Source organism: Rutidosis leptorrhynchoides, chromosome 8 (genome assembly GCF_046630445.1).
Source record: "Rutidosis leptorrhynchoides isolate AG116_Rl617_1_P2 chromosome 8, CSIRO_AGI_Rlap_v1, whole genome shotgun sequence".
In the NCBI taxonomy this organism is placed as follows: Eukaryota; Viridiplantae; Streptophyta; class Magnoliopsida; order Asterales; family Asteraceae; genus Rutidosis; species Rutidosis leptorrhynchoides.
This window is the reverse complement of record NC_092340.1, coordinates 216,696,172-216,710,251: the sequence shown is the minus strand read 5'-3', so window position 1 is coordinate 216,710,251 and position 14,080 is coordinate 216,696,172.

The following is a 14,080-nucleotide window of genomic DNA, read 5'->3' as shown; positions in this document are numbered from 1 at the left end:
AGAGAGAGAGGAGAGTGAGGTCGAGGGTGGTGGTTGACTGTGGTGGATTATGGTGGTACCGGTGGAGAAGAAATGGTGGCGGTGAGTTATGGTTGTTGATGCTTGACAATAGAGTTAGAGATGGATGAATCTTTACATATCCCATACATATCTCTATAGGTATATTTATATAACTTTTAGGGTAATGATAATAATAATATAATAATTAATAATAATAATTTAGTAAATAAAAAGAACATGTGCACAACTATAAATAAAAATCTGCCGACACTTTAGATATTTTTACTTCGCAGAGTGCTATATCGTGTTCATTGCTAAACAGTTGACGTATGAAAGTGTTCCTAAAAATCCCAAATTTTTAGATTAAATATATTTAATTATTCCACTCATTACCTGTTTGAAACCTGATCAAAAAGGTTCGAAAATTATTTATTTTCTGTTCCGATTTATATGTACGGAGTACTAATATTTAAACTTAAAAAGGCAAAAATACTTTTAACAAATCTAAAATCTTCGTAATCGATTTACAGTTCAACTCTTATTTTAATCCTTCATAAACTTATATTAAATCTATATGAATGCTAACGAAATGTCAACCGAGTATTACCGACGTTTACTAATTAAACTCGAAATCATTTATATTCCCTTTCTATATATAAACAGTTTAAAAATAGCAAAGTTAATTACTAAAACAAATATATTATTTATTTTAAATAATTAAATTTAATATAACTTTATATATTTACAAGTAATATTTACATATATATATTTTTATATATATCATTATACGTATTTATTTAAATATATATGTAACTATTTACAAATAGTTGTTCGTGAGTCATCGGGATTGGTCGAAGGTCAATTGAATATATGAAACAGTTCAAAATTTTTGAGATCCAACCTAACAGACTTTGCTTATCATGTGAAAATATAATATCGTATCGAGAGTTTGATTTAAAATTAGTCGAAATTTTCCGGGTCGTGACAGTACCTACCCGTTAAATAAATTTCGTCCCGAAATTTGAGTGAGGTGGTCATGGATAACAATAGAAATGTTTTCATGACGAATATGAATTGTTAGAATAGAATTTTATCATCGTTCCTTAATATAGATATGATAATTCGATCATACAAAGAGTACGAATGAAACTATCACAAAAGAGTGAAATGAGAAATAAAGATTCGTCTTGACTTTTGACGTAGTCACAGTTGATTTCCGAAATTCAAGAAATTTAAGGAAATCTTCTATTCAGAAAGAAAATGTAATCGCACGAATTATTAGCAACTGTCAGAATTACAGAGAACAGAAATATCAAGAAAATATTTCCGTGATATGCTTAGAAATTAAGTAGAATGAAAGAGTCGTGTAACATGGCACATGATGAGGATAAGATCTGTGAATCATCATCACGTTCCATTAGAAATTTAGCATGACTTACTGTAATATAACCACGTTGGCCTGACGTCATTATATTATACTAACTCATGCTTCAATTCCCAACACTTCTCCAGAATTCATTCGTAATTATACTTAGATTTTACAGAAGTTTTCAACATAATGGAATACTGAAAACACGAAAAGGTAGATAATTTCGGACAGGAATATTTATGAAAATATCCTCAAAATTTTGAAGATATTTATGATGATATTTTGGAATTTATAAGTTCGAAAGATGATAATGAAAAATTTTCCGCAAGATTTTAACATGACCTCGGAGTAAGATATTCTCTAAAGATTTCATCGGATCCCGAATTACCTGGATTCTTCGAATATAGGGTTTGTTCCTTGTATTTGTCCTTGGTCTCCTTCGTGGTTAGCTCAATCCATTTTTCAGTACCAAATTTTCTATCGAGCGTTACTAACACTTCCTTCTTTATCATCAACTTTTGGTCATTAACACCATCTACAACATGCTGCTTCGTCAGCATTTTCAAAGTTAACGGATCTGGGTCATCGGTTATCAAACCGAGGTGGTTTCGGGAGAATTGTGTTTTTAGATGATTAAACGTTGATGGTCATATGGTGGAATATAAAAGATTCTCCGGTAACGATAAAAGAGTACGCATATATATATATATATATATATATATATATATATATATATATATATATATATATATATATATATATATATATATATATATATATATATATATATATATATATATATAAAGATTATAATAAGGTTGTTTTGAGTGAAAAGTCGAAGCTGTCTTGCTGGAGCTGTGACAAAATTTGGCTATTTTGAAAAAGGACTGCAAAGTTATTTTGGGTAATAATAACACTAAAGGAATTAGCACAACTACGTATTAAACGTTTACTCAGTTTCTGATGATTTTTCAGGTGCATAACTATATGCAGCAAATCTTTTCTTTCGTAGATGAAGTGCGGCTGGTTCATTCTCTCGATCGAGGTGTTTTCAAGAATCATGAAATGTTTAAACGCAGATTGGAATCGTCAAGATACAAATGAGATTTAAGATGAAATCAAGTGGCAAACTTGAAGAATTGTTTAGTTTCATATGTTATGATTAATATTTTAATTCATTTTTTTAATTGTCCAATGTTGATAGTCCCAATCGATAGTCCACAGTTAACAGTACAATAATTCATATATAATTTAATTTATAATATTCGAATTAATTAATACGTATCGTGACCCGTGTACATGTCTCAGACTCGATCACAACTCAAAGTATATATATTATTTGAGAATCAACCTCAACCCTGTATAGCTAACTCCCGCATTACTGCATATAGAGTGTCTATGGTTATTCCAAATAATATATATAGATGCGTCGATATGATATGTCAAAACCTTGTATACGTGTCCCGATATTTAAAGTGCGTAAAATAAATAACAGAAATTAAATGACGATAAATTAAATGCGTAAAGTAAATAACAGAAATTAAATGACGATAAATAAAATTGCGATAATTAAATTGCGATAAATAAAATGTAATCAGTTAGCTAGGAACAGTTAGCTGGAACAGTTAGCGTAGATTCTTAACAAAATTTCAATTAGTTAATTCGTTTGTTTCTAACAAATTTTATTTTGTCCAATGTTTTCTTCATTATGCCACTTGTTGGATTCGGATAGGTCAAAATCCAAATATGAAATTTAAATGGAAATGGTTATTCTGTGGTGAACGGATACGTATATCGGTGGTTGTACATAGGATAGTAAATGACCGTTGAATCAGATTCGAAGAATGTACAGTGCAACTTATTAATGTGAAATCTAAATATTCCTCGGGTATTACCTACCCGTTAAAATATTTTCACCATTAACAGTTTGTACGAAAGAATTTTTAATTACAATCTTTATGAAAATATACATACATATATATATTTTCTTCAGATGTAATCATGGATTTTATGAGTTAATATGATATTAACTCATCTGATTTACCGTTAGAACAAGAATATATAATCTCTAAAACATTAGAGGTTACATAATCACTATGTCGAACTAAGATAAATGATGTAGAACGTCATGTAGAACGATGATTATACTCGAGGTACAGAATGAAATGTCGAAGCTGGTGACGCGAATGTTGTTCTTGGTGGTACTAGTGCTGTTGGTGCTGAGGCTGGTGATGTTACTGGTGTTGATGATACTGCTAGTGCTTGCAAATTGTGTACCGTGCTCTCTAAAGTTAACACTCGAGCTCGGAGTTCTTTAACTTCTTCTACTAACCCTGGTTGGTTATCAGTGTGAGGTAGAGATCGGATATCTTCTCTAGTTCCGTTAATGGTAGCCTCAAGACGAAAAATTCTTGCAAAAAGGGTATAAACGGTGTTGCGAACAGGTTTGCCGGTGAGCGGGTCGGCACTCCGACGTTAGGTGGTAAGTTCGGCTCGTGATATGGAGTACCTTCTTCATTTCTCCATAGGGTAAGTATTTCGCGAACCCATCCCCACTTTCTAAAGAAATCACGGTAGTTGATCGGTTGGTGCGCTCCCGTCACGCTATCTTCGGAGTCAGAAGAACTTGGTCGATTCGTAGAGGCCATCGTACGCAATCATAGAAAAGATTTTTGGTATGAAAAGCTTTGTGACAGCAAATGATAGTTGGATGGTATTCTCAATGCATAATATGCCTAAATATATATAGTACCAGGATCCCTTAAATTACGGAGAAATTTACGGAAGATATCAGGCAAAGTTTACCGTAATAGATATGCTAAGATATAAATTTGTCTATACACTATCTATGCAATAAAGGCAGTAAGGCATGTCTAGACTTAGGAATGATTAGCAGGAAATTTTTCCACTAGGAATGATATACAATACTTATAATATGCAGCTAAGGTCGAAGTCCAGACTCGCTAATGCATCCTAACAACTATCAGTTAGACACACTAATGCAAGACCTGGTTCGCTAGGACCAACGCTCTGATACCAACTGTAAAGACCCGTCCTTATCCACCTGGACGAAGTCATCAACATTTGGTCCCATTGCGATGATCAACTCCAAGTAATGTCCTTAAATTGAGCAAATGCACAGCGGAAGACTTAATTCGTACCTGAGAATAAACATGCTTTAAAGTGTCAACCAAAAGGTTGGTGAGTTCATAGGTTATTCATAATAATCATTTCAATATTTTAATAGACCACAAGATTTCATAATCATAAACATAATACACTCGCAAGTGTATGTAAAGCATTCTAAATGGTTGAGCACTTGGTAACCATACTTAACAATTAATCAACGTCGCATATTCCCTTTATTATGAAATCTCACTACACTGTACCAAGTGTAGTCACCGAAACGAAGTACTGTGCAACCGTTGAATACTGGTCGTCCAGTCCGGTTGGGGTTGTCAGGCCCGATAGATCTATCAACAGGATTCGCGTTTACAATACCACATGTAAATTGTAGTTACCAAGCTATTAGGGATGATATGCAGGGTGGTACAACTCAACGTAGAATATATTTTAAATACTTGTGTCTATTTCGTAAACATTTATAAAAGCAGTGCATGTATTCTCAGCCCAAAAATATATATTGCAAAAGCAATTAAAAAGGGAGCAAATGAAACTCACCATACTGTATTTTGTAGTAAAAATACATATGACGTCATTTAACAAGTGTAGGGTTGACCTCGGATTCACGAACCTATATTATGTATATATTAACACATGTAATCGGAATCGAACAAATTGGTATATTATATTTTCAGTTATATGTTATATATATTTATTTAGTAAACTTATTAATATTTATACACATACTTATATTAATTTATATATATTTGTAATTGGTATTATATCAAAAATCGATAATTTGTTATATGTATTATTAATATAGTTATGTAACATGTATTTTTAATGCACAAAATATTTATTTGTTAGAATGATAGTTTTGATAATATTACTAATAATAAAAGTAATGTTAATAATAATAATAATAATAATAATTATTATTATTATTATTATTATTATTATTATTATTATTATAATAATAATAATAATACTAATAATAATAATCATAATAATTAATGATTACTAATAATAATAAGGATAGAAATAAAATAAAAGTGTATACCCTCTCCAAGCTTTTTCTAAAAAGAAGTGCTGCAGACAAGATTCGAACCTTCTACCTCCGCTCCCCGCTAATACTCTTAACCAATTGAGCTACTGCCCAATTTCTGATCAAACTTAATACCCAATTCTATTTAACTCGTTAAAGGAGCCCAAGTTTGGAATTCTAGCCCAACAACCGGCCCACTATTGACAGCATCTTTTGTTGATAAAAAATAATGTACGCTGCAGCCTGGTTTCGAACCTAGGACCTATGGCTTAACAGGAAACCAACTAAGCATCGCTCTGCTTGTTTCTTTCTTGAATTAGTTCGTAATTTAATTGATTTAACCGCTACTAATTGTTTATCATCTTCATTATGATTTCATATGGGTCTCGGCCCAACCTCAGCCCAACATTAAATACTAAGCCCACTTAAAAACTGGATTTTATGGACTGTAAATTCGTTTGCAATGATATAACCGAAACAGCAGAATACAAATAAAAAAAAAAAACGCATGCTCTTATCATTATTAAATCATCATCATCTCATCATCTTCTCCACTCATCTTGTCATCTAATCTCATCATCATCTTCATGTCTACCATCATTATCATACTTAAATCATCATCATCGTAACCGTAACAGGAAAAAAAAGTAACGGCAGTAGTCGAGAAAAGAAGGTAACGGCAGCAGTCGATTATCATATATCACTGTTATCACCATCGTGTCATCATCAATCTTTAATCACCTCTCCATCATCATCGTTAACATCATCTGATAATCACTGGATCATCGTATTTATCATCAATCTCCTTCATCGTTCATCTCGTAAATCACCTTCATCACGACACTATTTATCATCTTCAACATTGTTACTGTTACTGTAGCAGAAAAACAGAAGCAAGAATAGCAGTTGTAGTCGAACAGGAAGATGTAGCAGCAGCAGTCTAACGTGCAGGTGGTGATGTTCATTGATGGTTGTGGTTATGGGGTTTCGTTTAAAGCAAACATACAGTAGTAATTATCGATGGTTAAATGGGTTGTGTGTTGGACGAGCTTAGAAAGAATAATAGGCAGCAGGAGATGGTTTATAGTGGTGATAATCGTTGAAGAAAAAAAAAAGTAGTAACGTGGTGGTTTCAAAGGTGATCGAAAGATGGCGGTTTGTTTATGGTGATTCACGAAGATATAGGGAGAGAAAAAAGAGAGAGAGATGTGGCGGATTATGGTGTTCATGATAGGTGGCGATGGTGGTGAGTTTTCCTTCGGTTAGAGATAGGAGAGAGATGGTTAGAGAGAGAGGAGAGTGAGGTCGAGGGTGGTGGTTGACTGTGGTGGATTATGGTGGTACCGGTGGAGAAGAAATGGTGGCGGTGAGTTATGGTTGTTGATGCTTGACAATAGAGTTAGAGATGGATGAATCTTTACATATCCCATACATATCTCTATAGGTATATTTATATAACTTTTAGGGTAATGATAATAATAATATAATAATTAATAATAATAATTTAGTAAATAAAAAGAACATGTGCACAACTATAAATAAAAATCTGCCGACACTTTAGATATTTTTACTTCGCGGAGTGCTATATCGTGTTCATTGCTAAACAGTTGACGTATGAAAGTGTTCCTAAAAATCCCAAATTTTTAGATTAAATATATTTAATTATTTCACTCATTACCTGTTTGAAACCTGATCAAAAAGGTTCGAAAATTATTTATTTTCTGTTCCGATTTATATGTACGGAGTACTAATATTTAAACTTAAAAAGGCAAAAATACTTTTAACAAATCTAAAATCTTCGTAATCGATTTACAGTTCAACTCTTATTTTAATCCTTCATAAACTTATATTAAATCTATATGAATGCTAACGAAATGTCAACCGAGTATTACCGACGTTTACTAATTAAACTCGAAATCATTTATATTCCCTTTCTATATATAAACAGTTTAAAAATAGCAAAGTTAATTACTAAAACAAATATATTATTTATTTTAAATAATTGAATTTAATATAACTTTATATATTTACAAGTAATATTTACATATATATATTTTTATATATATCATTATATGTATTTATTTAAATATATATGTAACTATTTACAAATAGTTGTTCGTGAGTCGTCGGGATTTGGTCGAAGGTCAATTGAATATATGAAACAGTTCAAAATTTTTGAGATCCAACCTAACAGACTTTGCTTATCATGTGAAAATATAATATCGTATCGAGAGTTTGATTTAAAATTAGTCGAAATTTTCCGGGTCGTGACAATCCCCCACTTCACTCCAACAAATCGGAGACCTGCACTTTCTACCATAAAGTGCTTCAAACGGCGCCATCTCAATGCTTGAATGGTAGCTGTTGTTGTAGGAAAATTCTACTAACGGTAGATGTCGATCCCAACTGTTTCCGAAATCAATAACACATGCTCGTAGCATGTCTTCAAGCGTTTGTATCATCCTTTCGCTCTGCCCATCAGTTTGTGGATGATAGGCAGTACTCATGTCTAGACGAGTTCCTAATGCTTGCTGTAATGTCTGCCAGAGTCTTGAAATAAATCTGCCATCCCTATCAGAGATAATAGAGATTGGTATTCCATGTCTGGAGACGACTTCCTTCAAATACAGTCGTGCTAACTTCTCCATCTTGTCATCTTCTCTTATTGGCAGGAAGTGTGCTGATTTGGTGAGACGATCGACTATTACCCAAATAGTATCAAAACCACTTGCAGTCCTTGGCAATTTAGTGATGAAATCCATGGTAATGTTTTCCCATTTCCATTCTGGGATTTCGGGTTGTTGAAGTAGACCTGATGGTTTCTGATGCTCAGCTTTGACCTTAGAACACGTCAAACATTCTCCAACGTATTTAGCAACATCAGCTTTCATACCCGGCCACCAAAAATGTTTCTTGAGATCCTTGTACATCTTCCCCGTTCCAGGATGTATTGAGTATCTGGTTTTATGAGCTTCTCTAAGTACCATTTCTCTCATATCTCCAAATTTTGGTACCCAAATCCTTTCATCCCTATACCGGGTTCCGTCTTCCCGAATATTAAGATGCTTCTCCGATCCTCTGGGTATTTCATCCTTTAAATTTCCCTCTTTTAAAACTCCTTGTTGCGCCACGTTTATTTGAGTAGTAAGGTTATTGTGAATCATTATATTCATAGATTTTACTCGAATGGGTTCTCTGTCCTTCCTGCTCAAGGCATCGGCTACCACATTTGCCTTCCCCGGGTGGTAACGAATCTCAAAGTCGTAATCATTCAATAATTCAATCCACCTACGCTGCCTCATATTCAGTTGTTTCTGATTAAATATGTGTTGAAGACTTTTGTGGTCGGTATATATAATACTTTTGACCCCATATAAGTAGTGCCTCCAAGTCTTTAATGCAAAAACAACCGCGCCTAATTCCAAATCATGCGTCGTATAATTTTGTTCGTGAATCTTCAATTGTCTAGACACATAAGCAATCACCTTCGTCCGTTGCATTAATACACAACCGAGACCTTGCTTTGATGCGTCACAATAAATCACAAAATCATCATTCCCTTCAGGCAATGACAATATAGGTGCCGTAGCTAGCTTTTTCTTCAATAACTGAAACGCTTTCTCTTGTTCATCATTCCATTTAAATTTCTTCCCTTTATGCGTTAATGCAGTCAAGGGTTTTGCTATTCTGGAAAAGTCTTGGATGAACCTTCTGTAGTAACCAGCTAGTCCTAAAAACTGGCGTATGTGTTTCAGAGTTTTCGGGGTTTTCCACTTTTCAACAGTTTCTATCTTTGCCGGATCCACCTTAATACCTTCTTTGTTCACTATGTGACCGAGGAATTGAACTTCTTCCAACCAAAATGCACACTTTGAAAACTTAGCGTACAATTCTTCCTTCCTCAATACTTCTAACACCTTTCTCAAATGTTCACCGTGTTCTTGGTCATTCTTTGAGTAAATAAGTATGTCATCAATGAAAACAATGACAAACTTGTCAAGGTATGGTCAACACACTCGGTTCATAAGGTCCATGAACACAGCTGGTGCATTAGTTAAACCAAACGGCATGACCATAAACTCGTAATGAACGTAACGTGTTCTGAAAGCATTCTTTGGAATATCATCTTCTTTCACCCGCATTTGATGATACCCGGAACGTAAGTCAATCTTTGAATAAACAGACGAGCCTTGTAGTTGATCAAATAAGTCATCGATTCTCGGTAGTGGGTAGCGGTTCTTGATGGTAAGTTTGTTCAACTCTCGGTAGTCGATACACAACCTGAATGTACCATCTTTCTTCATGACAAACAAAACAGGAGCTCCCCACGGTGATGTGCTTGGTCGAATGAAACCACGCTCTAAAAGTTCTTGTAATTGGCTTTGTAGTTCTTTCATCTCGCTGGGTGCGAGTCTGTAAGGAGCACGAGCTATTGGTGCAGCTCCTGGTACAAGATCTATTTGAAATTCAACGGATCGATGTGGGGGTAATCTCGGTAATTCTTTCAGAAATACATCGGGAAATTCTTTTGCGACGAGAACATCATTGATGCTCTTTTCTTCAGTTTGTACTTTCTCGACGTGTGCTAGAATAGCATAGCAACCTTTTCTTATTAGTTTTTGTGCCTTCAAATTACTAATAAGATGTAGCTTCGTGTTGCCCTTTTCTCCGTACACCATTAAGGGTTTTCCTTTTTCTCGTATAATGCGAATTGCATTTTTGTAACAAACGATCTCCGCTTTCACTTCTTTCAACCAGTCCATACCGATTATCACATCAAAACTCCCTAACTCTACTGGTATCAAATCAATCTTAAATGTTTCGCTAACCAGTTTAATTTCTCGATTCCGACATATATTATCTGCTGAAATTAATTTACCATTTGCTAATTCGAGTAAAAATTTACTATCCAAAGGCGTCAATGGACAACTTAATTTAGCACCAAAATCTCTACTCATATAGCTTCTATCCGCACCCGAATCAAATAAAACGTAAGCAGATTTATGGTCAATAAGAAACGTACCCGTAACAAGCTCCGGGTCTTCCTGTGCCTCTGCCGCATTAATATTGAAAACTCTTCCGCGGCCTTGTCCATTCGTGTTCTCCTGGTTCGGGCAATTTCTAATAATGTGGCCCGGTTTTCCACATTTATAACAAACTACATTGGCATAACTTGCTCCGACACTACTTGCTCCGCCATTACTCGTTCCGACACCATTTGTTCCTTTCGTTCTATTAACCCCTGGTCCGTAGACCTCACACTTCGCCGCGCTATGACCATTTCTTTTACACTTGTTGCAAAATTTGGTGCAGAACCCCGAGTGATACTTTTCACACCTTTGGCATAGCTGCTTCTGATTGTTGTTGTTGTTGCGGTTATTATTGTTGTTGGGATGATTGTTGTAGTTGCTGCTGTTGTTGTTGTTGTTGTTGTTGTTGTTGTTGTTGTTGTTGGGCCGTTTGTTGTAGTTGCGATTGATGTTGCGATTGCTGGGATAATTGTTGCGATTATTGTTGTAATTGCTGTTGTTGTTGTATTGGTGATTCTTATCACCGTTTTCCTCCCACTTTCTTTTGACTTGCTTCACATTGGTCTCTTCAGCAGTCTGTTCTTTAATTCTTTCTTCAATCTGGTTCACTAGTTTGTGAGCCATTCTACATGCCTGTTGTATGGAGGCGGGCTCGTGTGAACTTATATCTTCTTGGATTCTTTCCGGTAATCCTTTCACAAACGCGTCGATCTTCTCTTCCTCATCTTCGAACGCTCCCGGACACAATAGGCACAATTCTGTGAATCGTCTTTCGTACGTGGTAATATCAAATCCTTGGGTTCGTAACCCTCTAAGTTCTGTCTTGAGCTTATTGACCTCGGTTCTGGGACGGTATTTCTCGTTCATCAAATGCTTGAATGCTGACCACGGTAGTGCGTACGCATCATCTTGTCCCACTTGCTCTAGATAGGTATTCCACCATGTTAACGCAGAACCTGTGAAGGTATGCGTAGCGTACTTCACTTTGTCCTCTTCAGTACACTTACTTATGGCAAACACCGATTCGACCTTCTCGGTCCACCGTTTCAATCCGATCGGTCCTTCGGTTCCATCAAATTCCAAAGGTTTGCAGGCAGTGAATTCTTTGTAGGTGCATCCTACACGATTTCCTGTACTGCTAGATCCAAGGTTATTGTTGGTATGTAGCGCAGCCTGTACTGCGGCTATGTTTGAAGCTAGAAAAGTATGGAATTCCTCTTCATTCATATTCACGGTGTGTCGAGTAGTCGGTGCCATTTCCTTTAAAATAGTCAAATGGAACAAGTTAATCATACAGAATATTAAGATTAGTTAATAGTATTTCGTAGCATAGTATGAACTCATTTATAAAAGCTTTTTATTCATATTAGCGTTTTATAAGTTTAAATTCGGGTAGTACCTACCCGTTAAGTTCATACTTAGTAGCTAATATACAATTCAACTACTACAATTCTATATGAAAAACTGATTATAATAATATTTCGCGTTCAAACTTTTACACAATATTTTACAAACTTACAATACCGCTTATTTTACATATAGCATGAAATATAGCACACAATAAATTTGATACAAGATGGTTGTGAAGATAATTCTAGCTAGTACACAAGTCGTTCAGCAAAGGCAATAAACACACGTAATTCATACGTCCAGAAACAAGTCATGCATTCTGGTTTTACTAGGATTACTTCCCATCCTTGGTCTTGTGGAACATAACCATTATAGCCGTTGATAAGATAGCGTGTTGTAACGTCGTCAAAGGGACGAGGGTTACGTAATGTCCAACAGTCCCGTAACAATCTAAAAACCTCATTTCTTACCCCAATTACCGACTCCGTCACTTGTGGGAACGTTTTGTTTAATAGTTGTAGCCCGATGTTCTTGTTCTCACTTTGGTGAGAAGCGAACATTACTAATCTGTAAGCATAACATGCTTCTTTATGTTGCATGTTAGCCGCTTTTTCTAAATCACGAAGTCCAATATTCGGATATATTGAGTCAAAATAATTTCTTAACCCATTGCGTAAAATAGCATTTGGGTTCCCCGCAATATATGCGTCAAAGTAAACACATCGTAACTTATGGATTTCCCAATGTGATATCCCCCATCTTTTGAACGAAAGCCTTTTATAAACCAAGGCATTCTTGGAACGTTCTTCGAATGTCTTACAAACTGATCTCGCCTTAAATAGTTGTGCCGAAGAATTCTGACCGACTCTAGACAAGATTTCATTAATCATGTCTCCGGGTAGGTCTCTTAAAATATTGGGTTGTCTATCCATTTTGTGTTTTTATACTGTAAAATAGACAAGAGTTAGATTCATAAAAAAAATACTTATTAATACAAGCAATTTTTACATATATCATAAAGCATAAGCACACTATATTACATATATTACACCACACGAATACAACTATCTTATTCCGACTCGCTTGTTTCTTCTTCTTCGGTTTTGGTTCGTTTTTCCAAGTTTCTAGGGATATATGATGTTCCCCTAATACGAGCCGTAATTTTCCACATTGGTTTAGAAAAACCTGGTGGTTTAGAGGTTCCCGGGTCATTGTTACAACTTAAGGACTTCGGGGGTTGACGATACATATAAAGTTCATCGGGGTTGGAATTAGATTTCTCTATTTTTATGCCCTTTCCCTTATTATTTTCTTTTGCCTTTTTAAATTCAGTTGGGGTAATTTCTATAACATCATCGGAATTCTCGTCGGAATCCGATTCATCGGAGAATTGGTAATCCTCCCAATATTTTGCTTCCTTGGCGGAAACACCATTGACCATAATTAACCTTGGTCAGTTGGTTGAGGATTTTCTTTTACTTAACCATTTTATTATTTCCCCCACCGGTTCTATTTCTTCATCCGGTTCCGATTCTTCTTCCGGTTCCGATTCTTCTTCCGGTTCCGACTCTTCTTCCGGTTCCTCTTCGGGAACTTGTGAATCAGTCCACGAATCATTCCAATTTACATTTGACTCTTCATTATTATTAGGTGAGTCAATGGGACTTGTTCTAGAGGTAGACATCTATCACATAATATCAAACGCGTTAAGAGATTAATATATCACATAATATTCACATGTTAAAAATATATAGTTTCCAACAAAATTTGTTAAGAAATCATTTTTCAAATAAACACGGTCGAAGTCCAGACTCACTAATGCATCCTAACAAACTCGATAAGACACACTAATGCAAAATTCTGGTTCTCTAAGACCAACGCTCTGATACCAACTGAAATGTCCCGTTCTTATTGATTAAAAACGTTCCATATTAATTGATTTCGTTGCGAGGTTTTGACCTCTATATGAGACGTTTTTCAAAGACTGCATTCCTTTTTAAAACAAACCATAACCTTTATTTCATAGATAAAGGTTTTAAAAAAAACTTTACGTAGATTATCAAATAATGATAATCTAAAATATCCTGTTTACACACGACCATTACATAATGGTTTACAATACAAATATGTTACAACAAAATAAGTTTCTTGAATGCAGTTTTT